The sequence below is a fragment of the Nelumbo lutea genome, chromosome 5, assembly GCF_056320005.1.
Source record: "Nelumbo lutea isolate HS-2025 chromosome 5, American lotus-T2T, whole genome shotgun sequence".
NCBI classification, from domain to species: Eukaryota; Viridiplantae; Streptophyta; class Magnoliopsida; order Proteales; family Nelumbonaceae; genus Nelumbo; species Nelumbo lutea.
Window position 1 is genome coordinate 75,073,411 of NC_142688.1, and position 12,196 is coordinate 75,085,606.

The following is a 12,196-nucleotide window of genomic DNA, read 5'->3' on the forward strand; positions in this document are numbered from 1 at the left end:
TAATAATCCTTTTAATTGATCCTACATAATTTGAAATGATTTTTTTCTGAGTAGTTAAACATATGTTTGGAAAAAAGTGTTTCTTTTTTTATAGAATAACAAAGGTGCTACACAATCATGGGGTAGCATGTCCCCATAAATCACAAAAACAAATAATCTCTAATTCCCAAGGAACAAGAAAACAAAATTAACCAAAATTTGAAGAGATTGCCAAATTTGCAACCCAATCAAGTGCCTAGTTGGCTTCCCTATAAATATGTCTTAATCTTAATTTGATGTTGCCCGATCCGAGGTGTTTCAAACTGAGGACACGGTCAGATAGTCTTACCAACTGGACGAGGCTAAGGTGAAAGGACAAAGTGGTGCGCCGAGATCTGCAATCGGGAGAAAGGTCAGAAGCCCAAGGAGTTGTTTCCCGAGCAGGTACTCCGAGCTCAAGTGAACAAGGTAGAGAAGGATGCGGCTGTGACAAGCCGAAGAGATAGTGTAAAGAGGTATTCAAAGAGTTTGGTTTCGAAACATTCCTTACCTCGAGCGGGGAATACCTATTTATTATTGGGTGCCCGTCTCCTAGATGGATAGGGCTTCCGTGGTTGTCGAGATGAGGGTGCCCTTTGAGGACTTCAAGAGGTTTCCTCTTCCCCAACGGAGTTCGCTTCCTTGTCTGTGCAGGATACTCATTAGGAAACAATCAACTAGAGAATTCCACCATGAATCTACGATAACCAACCACAAAGACATCAAGATCACATTCTGATGACCCTGAATGATTACCAAGAATGACCACATCTTTCTCAAATCAGAACCATCCACTTGACTCCTTACCCTTATCCATGCCTACCTACCAAATTATAGCTCAAAATTCCCTCGTTTAACCCCCCATCAAGCATAGATCCTATTCCAACAAATCTCATTAATTAGAGACTATCATCCATCATACCAACTTCACATAACAAATCAGACCTTAGCATTGTATTCAAAGACCCAAAAAACCCTAGCACGTCAAATTTCATGACCAAACACCTCCATTTGACCATTGAAAAAGTAAGATTCCATTTCAGGCCATTTCGTTGGTTGAAAAATCATAAGCTAAGGCAATGATCTGAACTAAAACAATCAACCCACACCTTTGTTCAAGGATCCATCACTTCCATTAGATTCAGGATGTTCAAGAGTGCCAACCCACTAAATTGCATCCCAAAATTCTCATGTTCAACACTTCATCAATCAAAGATTCAATTTTAATAAATCTCATTGATCCAAACTTGTCAGTCATAGATCTCAATCATCACGACCATTTTTGTCCGATCAGACCTCACCACTGTGTTCAGAGACCTAAAAAACTCCAACACACCAAATTTCACATCATAATTCATCTATTTGACTGTTAAACTAGAAATATGTCATTTCAATGCACCATATTGAATTGCCACATCATCTGAACCAACCTAAAGCCTTAAAAGGGTGATGGCTTATGTCAGACCCATTCTTGACCCATTAAAACACCTGGACCAATCAAACAAAGCCTAATAGGCTTAAAAAGCTCAAAATGCCAAACAGACCCCCGCTTAAAACCAAGAAAAGACAAAATAGCTTTTAAAAGTTCTTCACATTTATATTTTATGCCATTGACAATCCCAAATATGAAACTGCAACATCCTCTTATTGGACGCACAAAACCCTTGAAAACTACCCCCAAATTGAAGAAAAAGTTTCACCAAACAACCACTATAGCTTAGTGAATTTAAACCAGACCCCCTCCCTTTCTCTATAAATACCGATCTAATTCGAGCTCAAAGGGAGAGAGGAGACCTAAGAAGAGACCAAGGGGGACTAAAGAGATGAAACCTGAGAGAGGTCCCTAAAGAAAGAAAGAGAGATAAGGGAGGAGAAGATTTTCCCCAACTTCTGTAACTCACCTGTTCTGCTTGAAATCTCAAAACCCTTGAAACCAAGCTTAAGCCTCATCCCCTGTTTTCAACTTAACACTAGAAACATTCATTCCAACTCCTGCCTTACTCAAGTTCCATTTGCAATTACTTCTTGGCTGAGAGTACAGGTAGAGAGTTGAGGGTCTTAGGGAAATCAGTACCTAAGATCCGATAACATCACCTCAAAATCAGTCTTAGGAGAAGTTGAAAGCATGTTTTTCCAGATTTAAGTTCTTTCAATCATTTTTGTTTCACTATGAAAGAAACAGAGTCTGAACAACTCCCGTATTGGGTTGCTACAGCAGCTTGGAGAGAGGGGTGCCTAACATCTTTTCTCTCCCAATCCTTGGAATTCGAAATCTCTAGGTTGTATGCCTTTCCCATGGAAAACAGAGTCACTACCAAAGACTCGAATCAAGTTTTTCAAACCAAAAAATGAGGGTCAATTTCCTCTAAAAAATGGGTGGCGACTCTAACTCCTTTGAGCCGTCCATGAGCTTCCCAGAGTTCACATTCATGCTCTTCCATTATGCATGGCGTCGACATGGCCTAAGACGGGGGCGACTGCGGAGATAGATACATGACATCCTTGGCTAGCTCAACCATCACCCGAATACCACTCCCCTAGTTCTGAAGTCAAGGAGTGTAGTGCTCGGCTACGGCTAGGCATGGAAGAGTTATGCGGTCTTCGGTTGAGGAACTTTAGTTTCTTCGAGTTGGCTGGCCCAAGGTAAGACTGGTTCACTAGGTAGACTGACTAGTTCAACGTTCATGTTGTTTTCGTTATGGGTCTATAGATGCGTTATTTCATCTTCCTGAGGTCATGCACATGCAAAGTGCAGCATCCAATGTATGCCATTGATCTGATTTGATCTGAACTATTGGTTGTCTTTATAAAATGGGGGTATGTGAGCCATTTCACTTTGTCATTTGGAAAGAGTCTACACCTTGGAGTTCGGCTGACATCCCTTTCTTGATATCTCGGGTGTCCCAAGCTTCTTTTTTCTTCGATAAGATGTCTTCCACTACGTCTTCCCTATCTTCCCTTTTTATTGGATATACTTCAAGGGATGTGAGTGAGAGTAGTCCTTGGCTTGAGGCGACCAAGGTTAGGGTACCAGAGACCGATGCTAATGTGGCCGAGGTTGGTGATGAGGAAAAAATGAGGTCTGAGAGATTGGTGCATGGAGACTAGGGCTGACAAGGCAGTTGAAGCTAATGTGGAGTCAGAAGAGCAAGCCTTCAAGAGGAGATTTGGGGAGTGGTTTACGGCCGACCTAGCTTGTATCTGGGAAGTGTATCACATTCCCGAGGAGTACAAACTGAGGTGTCTTGGGATCGGGGAGAGGACCACTTCGGCCCATCCCAAGGAGATTTGTGTGCACGTCCATAGTTTGATTACCAACCCTAGGTTCCCTTTAGATCCTGGGGTAGTGGCCATCCTGAGGTGGTATCGGGTCCTACCTATTCAGTTGATGTCGAACTCGTTTCGGTACTTGGTCGGGCTGCTTTATTACTACACTCTCAAGGATATTCAGATTACCCTACCAATATTTAGATATTTCCTCCACCTAAAGTAGCACAAGCAGGGGTACTACTACCTGTCGGCCAAGTTGAACACCAAGGTGCTCACTAGGGCTCCCTCTTCCATTAAGCACTAGAAAGAGGGTTTCTTCTTTGTGAAGAAGCGAGGAGGTTGTCCATTCTGAGGACATGGATAAGTGTCCTTCCCAAGCTGAGTTGTCGAAAGAGGAGATAGCTGCTATGAGGAGGATAGTGCGGGTGCACATCAAGGAGTACATATCATCCTGATTGCTGAATTTGGCTAGGTTGATGTGCCCTTCAGCCGAACAATCCCAATCCGATCTGTGGAGTACGCAGTCTTCTTTTTTTATGAGCATGTCTTCACTAGGTTCTAACTTTTTGGTGATTTGTGTAGATTCAGACATGGCTGGTGTTGAGGAGAGAGTTCAGCATATGCAAGCCACGACCATGTGGAAGGCACAAGTGGCTAGGACCTCAAGTGTGTGGCCTGGGGCTGTAGAGCTCCAATGCCATTCGGCAGAGTGCACGCCTCAGCAAGGGAAGAGGCTAAGGTCAATGGAGGAAATCGTGGTGGTTGATTCCGAAGAGGCCACGACTCAACTCGGGCGATCTTCATCATAGAGGGAGGACACTCTAGAATATGCTTCGACTGAGGGCTCGGTTGATGTGTACATGCCACAATGGTCATTTCAGCTGAAGGACACCCTTGAGGCTGAGGGGTGGTTGAGTAGCTTGTCCGAGGTGTGATGCTCTCCAGTATTAAGAAGGAAGCCAGTAGCTACACTAGCAGCTTCCTAGAGAGTGTGACTCTCCATCAGATCATAGCAATAAGTTCAGCTTTACTTGTTCTTCCTTGTTTCTCTTATTTTCTTTTGCACTAACTATTTGATGCCCTATAGTTGGTTTATTCAATCATCACCCTTGTCGACTGCCGCCGTGGCCTACTATGATTTTATGAGTTGTGAGAGATTGAGAACACCCAGTTGAAGGCAGAGTTGACCGAGTGGAAGAATGGCATCAATGAGAGGGACGACACCATCCGCAAGCTGAAGGGTCGTGTCCATGATCAAAGAGGCGCGGGTGGTGCTGAAGAAGAGGCTCGAGTAGGTCGAGGCAAAGGAGGAGGGTGTTGCCGAGTATAGAGCTTTGGAGGCTCATCGGAACAAGTTGGATGACTACGCTACTAACTCTTGGCAAGAGGCATTCGCTATCTATTAGCGGTGGGTGATGCGTCAATTCCCGGAGGTGGTCAGTGTCATTCAAGGGTTTGGCTCGTTCGATACCGAAGAGCTTGCTTGCAAAGATGTTGTCATCATCGACGCCCAGAAGCATGCTGAGGACCCCCTGGCGGAAAATTCATGTCCTGTCTCTTCCCCTTTTCTTTGAGGGTCTTTGTATTCAGCCCAGTATGTCAGGCTTATAATCACTGTATTAGCTTCTTGATTAATGGAAATTTAGTCTTTTTGTTGAGCACGCTCTATGTTGCTTCTCTCTTCTATCTAAGTTTCTCTACTTTAGAATTAGGCTGCTCAATCAGGTCCATAGGTCGTGCTCTTATACTTGTTCTCAAGCTAGTCAAGGTCTCAGACTTAACATTGTAGTTGGGATCTTCAGCATTATGGCCTCGGTCTCGTGCTGGCTGAGGTCTTGGGATTGCCAAGGTCTTTGACTTCATGGCCTCGATCTCATGTTGGCCAAGGTCTTGAGATTGATGCCAGATGGCCGGGGTCTTCGACTTCGTGGCCTTGGTCTTGCATTGGCCGAGGTCGATGGTTTAGTGCCCTTGGTCTTAGGCTAGCCAAGGTGTTTGGCTTAATGCTCGCCTACCAAGGTCTTCGGCTTCATGGCCTTGGTCTTGCACAAACCGAGGTCTTTGGCCTAGTGGCCTCGATCTTAGACTAGTTGAGGTGCTTGGCTTGATGCTCGCTAGCCGAGGTCTTTGGCATAGTGGCCTCAATCTTAGGTTGGCCGAGGTGCTTCCAATATTTCAATGTTAATTAGTTAACTATGTATTTAATTATTTAATAATTATTTTTTGATTATTTTATTTAATTATTTACTTATAATTAATTCATTATATAATTATTTTATCCATGATTAATTATTAATAATTAATTAATAAAAGTAATTAAACATTCATTATTCATTATTAGAAATAATTAATTAAACATTCAATTAATTGATTATTTTGTAATTATAATTTAATTATTTCTATTAATTTTTACGTATCATTAATTAATTATTGAACTATTTTAAAATTGATTATTTTTTACTAATAAATTAATTATTTTTACCTATTTATTTGCTTTATTATCTAGTTATAAATGCTTAAATCTTTAATTTATTATCTAGTAATTATTTACTATTAATTTATGATTAAATGCTCAAATCTTTAAAACTATTTAATTATCTATACATTTTTTATCAATTTATTTATTTTTTAATCATTTTATATTCATTTAATTATTTTATTAAATAGTTAAACAAACTTTCTTGTATCCAAGTTTAAAACAGTCAATTGTTATTTTCGTGAACTCAACATTCAAGTTTTAGAACATTCTTTGCGTTCAAATATCATAACCAAAAAAAGTTCACTAACTCCAATACACCAGTAATTATTACAATTTCTTATGTCAAACTTCAGAGTAAACAAATAGACACTAAGAGAGGCTACAGACCTACATAAAAGGATTGACCCACAACCTAATAGCTTATGCTTTGGGGTTAAAGGTGGTCTCCAACTCATGTATGTAACTCCTACGTGTCTATGTGTGTGTGTATAAACTCCTCAATTTTGGCAGTTCCCCCCGTGACTAATAGCATTACCGTTGAGAGCATCTAGTTATCTAGGTTTGGTTTCATTCCTCTATGTTTGAAGGGACACATGACCATCTTAGCTTCTAGATCATCAACAATTAGGAATAGCAAAAATAAGTCTTGACTCAAATTACAATTAGGACACAAAACTCATAATTACCAATACAATCTGTCAGTTTGGTTGTATGTTGAGTAGGTTCGAGCCATTGATAGCTCTAAAATTTTAGGGTGGTGTACTAATGAAGTAGTTTTCATTCATTAGCATCTAATTGGAGAGTGAAAAAAGACATGTATGTGGAGATTAGGAGGGTGATATATAGGGAAAATTTCTTTAAGGCCTTGTTCGTTTAGGATTTTGTAACTTACCCAAGTAAATGTTCCTAGATAACATTTACTCGGGTAAGTTCACTTATTTGATTCCCAAGTAATATAAATAATTTTTAAAAAGCTAATGTCAAAATGGGCAAATTTGTCTCATTATATTTTATAGTTTTTCCCCATATGTTAAAGTAACTTACCCACCTATAAGATGGGTAAGTTTTACCCAGGTAAACGAGGCCTTCTTTACGATGGGGCCCAGTAGTTAATGCAAAAAGAATATTGTAAAGTTGGTCAATGGGAAACCCTCCCCCCCACCCATTTACTGGGAAACAAACGAGACTAGAAAAGAAACATGAAGAAATAAAAGAAGAAATTTCTGAAAGGAATGCCTATATCTATATCGGAACCGTGGACAAACCTCTGCTACATCTTACATGGGGCCCATTACATGGTGGATCATGTTCCATTATTGCATGTATTAATCCATAGTTTAACATCTACCAATAAAAAGTTGTAGTTTAAGAATGCATTTGGTTGCAAAGAAAATGAGATACAAACTGACCCATGCATTTATGGCAAGTTTCGACTTACACCTATGAGGTAGGTTCCAGGTTTTGCCATTACAAGAAAATTAAGCAAATTCAGCGGTTTTTGACCAATAGTTCATGCATTATGGATGCTATCATTAAAAAAACACATAACATCCTATTTTTTCAAGAAATAGCATCCACGAACAGGTATATAGTTTCAATCTTAAACAATTTATACACATGTCTATCCACTCTATGAGAAAAAAAAAATCTATTGTGATAGTTATTTTCATTCTCAAAAGAAAATAAGTATCCAATTCAAACCACAAATCATATTGTCGACAAAAATTTCATGTATTAGATTAACACAAAATATGGAGATAAATTACAAAAATAAATTTGTAATAAAGAAAATACAAGGGAATTGAACTCTCTTTGATTTCTGCTCGATGACCTAAGCAATCTCTGATTAATGATCAAATTTAATAAAGACGAGGGCTATTGGCCTGTTTCTCGTGCTTCTCAAAGTGTCGATGTAGATTTTCTTAATTTTGGTGATTTTGAAGAGTTGATGTAGATTTCTTCACCCTAGACTTTACACTTGATTGGTTGGCACTGATGCTTCTCTAAGAAGGGCCCTTTTGTAGAGGCTTGATCCTTTTTGGAGAATTTGAATCCAAGTGTGTTGTAGAGAACTAAAAATATTTTCCCTTCTTTATTCTCTCTTGATCTTGAAGTATTTGGAATTTATAAGAGCTTGTAGTTGTTTACAATCCTCAAGTATTGGTGTGTAAAAGCTTCTTGCAATGTGATTGTGAAAAATGCACTCTTTCTTCTTAGGCAAGGCTATTTATAGCCTAATATTATGGTTGCCACCTCATTCCACTTTGCTAACCAATCCCATGTAAGTGGAATGTTAGGCTAGAGTTAACTCCTAAACATGCTCCATTATGTAGGAGTTAGTGATATTGCCAATGAGACCACCTTATTACAATAGGACATGATAGGACATGAGCCATATTGGACTTAGTACCCTTGAATCATTGAACCACTAATTTGTATTTATATAGACTTGGGCCTTGGGCCCATGGAGGCTCATATTAACTTGGAAGGGCTATCATGTAAATTAAGCCTAGTTATTTGGCTTAATAAAATTCACATGTCTACACATATGTTTCTACCTCTCTCGATAGAAGTTATCAATTTAGGGCGGTCAACCCATTTATTCTAATTGTACTTTAATCAAGCACAGATTCTTATATATTCTCATATTATCCATTACAAGTTAGAAAACAAAACAACACCTAACAAAAAAAACTTTTCAAATTTCAATCAAAAGAAGGGAATAAACTATAAAGACCATGGGATGCGAGCAATTCATGGGCTTAACACCTTCAGCATTTTCAACTCAACTGCTCTTTGTGATTTCTTGAAAAAAACCAGAAACGATATGAAAGTAGTTGGTTTCAAAATTTTAGAAGCATTACACAACAGAAGAGTAAACTTATTTTCTTCCCAAACTCCAACTTTTTTTTGTTTCGTCTTTCTAAATCCACCGTTAATGACTTTTAACAATTTCTAAGTCCATCAAACAACAATTCGAATTTGTTTTTTTTTCTTTGAAACAACCATCAGGCGCATTCCATTCATCAACGAAAAAGATCAGTTACAAACACTCCAATAAGGTCTTGAAGGACCAAAGGACAACCTCCACCACTTGAAGTAAACTTAGTGGTTTAAAAAAATAAAAGAAAAAAGAAAGGAAAACGAAAAGGAAGCCATTAACTAACCAACCATATTGAGTGAAATAACAAATCAAATTGAAGTACCGGATGGCCAAAAGTATTTAATATATAACACAAAAACTGAAACAAAGACCTCTCCTTTCTCCAAACCACCCTTCCTGCTGACTCCTTTCTCCACAACCCCCGCCCTGACCTCTCATTGAACCACATCAGCAAGTTTCTTCTTGCTCCTATTTGTCCCACTTTCTAATTACTAGAAATGGCAGCGGGGTAGGTTCGGGGCAGGGATTGCATTACCCATCCCCCACCCTGATCCCCAAATCACCCTCATCCCTGTCCCCGATCCCCGTCGGGGAAAGGAATTCTCTTCCATCCCTGACCCCAACAGGGATGAATTCCCCATCGGAGACCCGAATCCCCAATGTGACCATTTGAGGACGAGGATGGTGGACCCCAAGACCGATGAGAGAAAGAGAGACTAAGAGTCTATGAGACTAAGATTAAGAGAGAGAGAGAGAGAGGACTGTTGCGAGTTGAGGTTGGCGACGAGAAAGAGAGTCCGACGGGTGACAGCATTGACGACGGTGGTTGACGATGATAGATGAAGGGAGATTGAAGAACTGGGTTTTAGTTTTCAATTCTTTCTTCTTTGAGTCTCTCTGTCCTCTGTCGAGTGGTAGTCGGTGACTATAGATCTCTAACGTCCGATGTCTGACAGGCAAATGGCAAGTGGTGACAGTGACGGTGGTCAGTGAGTCGATGACGAATATGAAGGAAGAAGGGAAGAAGTGAATAACTAGGGTTCAAGTGTTTTTTAGAATGAATAGTATTAATTTTTGTTTTTAAGTTTAAATCTTTTACAAAAAAAATGAATACTATATAATATAATAATATTATAATATAAATATTATATAATATTATATATATATATATATATATATATTAATCAGGGCCCGAGCAGGGCAGGGATTGCATTCCCCATCACCGTCCCCGAACCTGATCGAGGGATTCAGGGATAGCTTCGCCCTGAACCCGAACCTGCCAAAGTACCCCCATACCAAACCCCATTAGGTCGGTGATCATGGGTACCCATCGAGGATAGGGAAAATTGCTACCCCTACCAATTACCTATAAATCTTCTTAAAATCTATCTCCTAAAGCCTCTCTTAAATTTCCTAAAATCTCTCTCTTTCTCTCTATTCCATAAATCTTCCTAAAACATCTATCTCTTTAATTGATCCCACGTTTTCTCCAAAATCACTCTTAATTACTTTCTATTCATTTACGTGGGTCAATAAGAGAGACACATCAGAAAAGATAAAGAAAACTTGAATTATTTATGGGTATAATTACTGATTTTCAATTTTAACAATAACAATTATAAAATTAACTAGCATAATATCATAACTAAAATTTATAGTAATAAATTTTAATGTTATTAAAATTTTTAAACAGTAGTAAACTTAGCATAATATCATAACTAAAATTACACGTCAATAACAAATTACTAAATAAATTAAAATTGATTTGAATTTAATTTTAAAATAATGTAAAATAAACAAAAAGCTGGGTTCAAATGGGTTTGCCTTCACAATTAATTTATAATAAAAAATTCTAACATTATTAAAAATTTTAAACAATAGTAAACATAGAATAATATCATAACTTTTATTACACATCAATAAAAATTTACTAAATGAATTGAAATTTAATAAAAGTCAAAATTGCTAATTTAAAATTGATTTAAATTCAATTTTAAAATAATGAAAAATATACACAACAAGTCGGGTTCAGTATGGATTTGCCTTCACCCTAACCCGACCCTCCAATGCTTCTACTCAAACCCAAAGTAATGAAAAAATAGTTCCTAACCCAACCCCATAGGGGTTCAACCTAATACCAATCAGATTTTCATCTTTTCAATTGTATTTTTCTATAGTGCATTTGAAAATCCAAGTAAAGATGGCAATCTAATCCGCCCCTACTGGGACTCCAACTTGCCCCTCCCCAATCAGGGTAATTGTTTTAACTGTTCATTGAGTTTAAAGTGGGTTTTAGGGAAACCCAAATTTTGGTGATCGATGACAAGGTGGGGTGGCATTTGTCCCAATGTTTTAAAAACCGACCTGGATCAAAACCATTTTGGCCACCGGTTTCTAGGTTAGTAGTTCAATCATCTAGTCTAAATGAATGAGTCATTGCAATTTAAAAAATAAAAAAAAAAACAAATAAAAGCCATTGTCTGAGTTGAACAATTTGATGGTTTGATTGCCCGGGTCAATGGTTGCTGACCAAGCCAACGATTTTTTGCAAATGAATGATTAAGGAGTGAAATGGAACTGCTTGCCTAGATGATTTTCAAGTTGAACGGTCCAACCGTTTGAGTCAAAAATAGTTTAGAAACCATGATTTGTCTAGCCCACCCCAAGCATAACACTACTATATAAAATATTATCTTTATATTTTATATATAAATATTATAATATATATTATATAATATTTTATATTTCCTGTCAAAAATATAATACTTTATATTATGTGATTTTATATAATACATAATATTGTATAATCCATGGTTTCTGAACCATTATCGACTTGCATGGTCGGACCATTTGGCCCAAAAATTGTCCAAACAACTAGTTTCAATAAACAATATCATCCTTAAATTAAAGAAGAGAATAATAGAGCATCAAAACTCCTTGAAATAAATTTAAAAAAAAAAAAGCTGTCAAAAATTTCCTCATCTTCAATTCTTTATTGAATAAAGTAAAAAAAAAAAAGGTCATTTACTAAAACAACATTATAGTTTCATAGATTTACTAAAACCTATCTTATAGCTTGCATTTTACTAAAACACCCACTATAATTTACAATAGATTTACTTAGTCGACCTTACATTATTTAATAGTGGAAAATGACAGTTTTGGTCCCAATGTTCATTTGAATAAATTTAGTCAAAAGAAAATAAAAATAAAAATATTATTTTTGCCTTTAATAAAACTAAGTGACCAATCTATATAATTTGATCAATTTTGTTTTTTGTGTGAAGAAGTGTTAGGGGTAATTTTGGAATTAACAATCATGGGCCCTTGCCCTTGAATATATTTCATTCAGCTTAGGTGATCATGTTACTATTTTCAGATGGAAAAACAAACAATTCTTAGTTAAAGGTCAAGTAAGTAAATAGGTTGCAAACTATAAGGGGCGTTTTAGTAAAATGAAAACTATAGGATAGGTTTAAATAAATCCATAAAATTATAGGGGGTGTTCCAATAAATGACCCATAAAAAGCTTCATCCTCATTTTA